Raw genomic sequence first — 3,886 nt, 5'->3', positions numbered from 1 at the left:
TGTGCTCCTTGTAACGTCTTACTAGCGTAGTAAATAGGTTGAAATCATTTTTCAATCCTTTGTCCTAAAACGGCTCCCATTGCAAAATCATTTGCATCGCACATGAGTTCAAACGGTAGATTCCAATTTGGAGTTATCATGATCGGCGCATTAGTGAGTTTTTCTTTAAGAATATTAAAAGATTTAATGCATTCATCTGAAAAGATGAATGGAGCATCCTTTTCTAGGAGTTTATTCATAGGAGTGGAAATTTTAGAAAAATCTTTTATGAAACGTCGGTAAAAACCGGCATGCCCTAGAAAACTCCTAACTCCTCTAACATTGGTGGGATGTGGAAGTTTAGCAATTACATCTACTTTTGCTCTATCCACTTCAATTCCTTCCTTTGAAATTTTATGACCAAGAACGATGCCTTCTTTAACCATGAAATGGCATTTCTCCCAATTAAGTACTAGATTTGATTGTTCGCATCTAATAAGCATTCGTTCAAGATTAACTAGACATGATTCAAATGTATCACCGAAGACTGAAAAGTCATCCATGAAAACTTCCATGCATTATTCTATCATGTCGTGAAAAATCGCCATCATGCACCTATGAAAGGTTGCAGGGGCGTTGCAAAGTCCAAATGGCATGCGTTTGTAAGCAAAAGTACCATAAGGGCACGTGAACGTGGTTTTCTCTTGGTCCTCGGGTGCTATTGAATTTGAAAATATCCGAAAAAACCATCAAGAAAACAATAGTAACTATTTCCGGCTAATCTTTCCAACATTTGATCAATGAAAGGTAAGGGAAAGTGATCTTTTCTTGTGGCGTCATTTAATTTTCTATAATCAATACAAACACGCCATCCTGTGACAGTCCTAGTAGGAATAAGCTCATTTTTCTCATTTGTGATGACAGTCATGCCACCCTTCTTAGGTACGCATTGAACTGGGCTTACCCATGGACTATCAGAGATTGGATAAATTAAACCTGCATCTAGTAGTTTAATAATTTCTTTCTTAACAACATCTTGCATATTAGGATTTAGTCTTCGTTGGCGTTGCACATACGTTTTATGACCTTCTTCCATAAGGATTTTATGTGTGCAATACGAAGGACTTATTCCTTTAATGTCATGAACCTTCCATGCAATAGCTGGTTTATGAGCTCTTAGCACAGAAATGAGTTGAGATTTTTCATTTTCAGTAAGAGAAGACGATATTATTACAGGTAATTCAGATTCACCATGTAAATAAGCATATTTCAAATGGTTTGAAAGTGGCTTTAACTCTAATGTCGGTGGTTCTTCTATTGATGATTTATATCGATATCTGTCTTCCTCTTTTAGCATTTGAATTTCTTCTATTGTTGGTTCATATCCATTAGCCATAAGTGTAGCTAACATTTCAGTTTCATCAATTGGTTCAGTTCCTTCTCCTAAAGAACATTCTCCTGTTCCTTGTAATTCTGGAAATTCTTCTAACAATTCTGCATGTGAATCTATAGTTTGAATATAATAACATGTATCATCTGCAGATTGCGGTTGTTGCATGGCTCTATCAACTGAAAAGGTAACACTCTCGTCCTCTATACTTAGGGTCAGTTTCTTACCGAACACGCCTATTATTGCTTTAGCCGTGTTTAAGAATGGTCTTCCTAATATGAGAGGAACTCGAGAATCTTCTTCCATGTCCAGAATAACAAAATCTACTAGAAATACTAAAGTACCAACTTTAACTAGCATATTTTCCATTATCCCTCTAGGATATTTTACTGATCGATCAGCTCGTTGTATGCTTATTCGTGTTGGTTTCAATTCTCCAAGGTCTAGTTTAGCATATAGTGAATATGGCATTAAATTTATACTAGCACCTAAGTCTGCCAATGCTTCTATTGAACTAAGACTACCCAGAAAATATGGAATTGTGAAACTTCCTGGATCAGATAATTTTTCTGGTATCTTATTCAATAGTACTGCAGAACAATTAGCATTCATAGTAACAGCCGAGAGTTCTTCCATTTTCTTTCTATTTGTGATTAGATCTTTCAAGAATTTAGCATATCTAGGCATTCCTGAAATCACATCAATGAAAGGAAGATTTACATTTATCTGTTTAAACATATCCAAGAATTTGGATTGCTTGGCTTCAAGTCTCTCTTTTCTCATTTTACTCGGGTAAGGAAGTGGTGGCTGGTATGGTTTAACATAAGGTTTAGCCTTAACTGTGTTATCTTCATTAACCTTTTCAACTACCGGTTCTGTTTCCTTATCTTGTTCAGGTTGTGGTTCTTGTGGAGTAGGAATAGCGTCATCAGAGATTACAGGCATTTCAGGTGGTTTAAGTGTAATACCACTTCTTGTGGTGATGGCTTTAGCTGTTTCATTCCGGGGGTTAGCATTTGTATCGCTAGGTAGACTTCTCGGTTTTCTTTCACCTATCAAACTTGCTAGGTTGCTTACTTCTTGTTCTAGATTTTGAATAGAAGCTTGTTGATTTCTAAATGCTTGAGCATTTTGTTCATTGGATTGTTTCTGAGATGTGAAAAACTGCGTTTGAGATCCAACTAGTTTTGACATCATATCTTCTAAATTTGGCTTTTTATCATCGGTTTGTGGTGGTTTATTTTGAAAAATAGGTCTTTGCTAATTGTAAGTATTATTAGATACTTGTTGATTGCTAGGACCTTGTTGGTTGTTGTATGGAACATTTCGATTATAATTCTGATTTTGATTGTAGATCGATCTTGGCAGTTGATAATTATTCTGATAATTATTTCGAGGCCTTTGGTTTAGATATGAAACATTCTCTCTTTGTTCCATTGTTTGTTCAATACTGAGACAATCTTTTGTCAAATGTGGTCCTCCACACTGCTCACAACTAATTCGTATTGAGTGGATATCTTTAGTCATCTTTTTCATTCGTCTCTCGACAGTATCTATCTTTGCATAAATGGAATCAAAGTCATGGCTAGAATCGGCTCTAGCTGCTTTAGATGATCTAACGATATCTTTTTCTTGATGCCACTCATGTGAGTGGGAAGCAGTGTTATCAATAATTTTGTAAGCGTCAGTTGCGGTTTTCTTCATAATGGAACCATCAGCTGCTATATCTATGTCTTTTCTTATAGTGATGTCGCATCCTTGGTAGAATATTTGTACTATTTGACAAGTATCTAAACCATGTTGAGGACATCCTCTTAATAACTTTCCAAATCTTTTCCATGCCTCATATAGAGTTTCATTTGACTTTTGTGTGAACGTAACAATTTCTCCTTGAAGTCTTACGGCTTTAGATGCCTGAAAGAATTGTTTAAGAAATTTTTCAACTAAGACATCCCATGTATCAATCGCCCCTTCAAGTAACGATTCTAACCAATCTTTGGCTTCTCCCTTTAAAGTCCAGGGAAATAACATGAGATAGATCTGTTCATCCTCCACTTCTCTTATTTTGAATAAAGTACAGATCCTATTAAAGGTTCGAAGATGTTCATTTGGATCTTCCTTCAGCGCACCACTAAATTGGCATTGATTTGTTACCATGTGTAGGATTTGTCCTTTGATTTCATAATCTGGCGCATTAATGTCTGGTTGAGTAATTGCGTGACCTTGGCCAGTGCGTTTAGCTCTCATTCGGTCTTCCATACTTAGAGGTTCCAGATTCTCCATGATTGAATTTGTTGAATCTGAATCACTAGAGGATTCTGATTTAATGGTTTGTTCCTCGACAATCTCCGTTTGAATAATTGGTGGTTCCGGAGGAGAGATTAATGGTTCAGGATCTCTGAATTGTCCTTGAATATCCTCCGGATTCTCAAATTGTGAGGTCGGGTTCAAAAAATAGATTATCGGAAATTTAAATTGGAGTACTTGGTTGACTGGATGACGATTCTAAAGAAAAAT

General features: G+C 36.2%; 1 non-coding gene across 1 annotated transcript; it reads left to right on the top strand.

Annotated features, from left to right (window-relative positions):
* The first annotated feature begins 3,161 nt into the window (after positions 1–3,161).
* LOC139873869 (small nucleolar RNA R71) lies at positions 3,162–3,268 on the top strand. Its single transcript, XR_011767582.1, has one exon. It is a non-coding gene; the product is annotated as a small nucleolar RNA R71 (small nucleolar RNA).
* Positions 3,269–3,886: the final 618 nt, after the last annotated feature.

Source organism: Rutidosis leptorrhynchoides, chromosome 10, assembly GCF_046630445.1.
Source record: "Rutidosis leptorrhynchoides isolate AG116_Rl617_1_P2 chromosome 10, CSIRO_AGI_Rlap_v1, whole genome shotgun sequence".
Classification (NCBI taxonomy): domain Eukaryota; kingdom Viridiplantae; phylum Streptophyta; class Magnoliopsida; order Asterales; family Asteraceae; genus Rutidosis; species Rutidosis leptorrhynchoides.
This window is presented reverse-complemented; position numbering and strand designations above follow the sequence as displayed.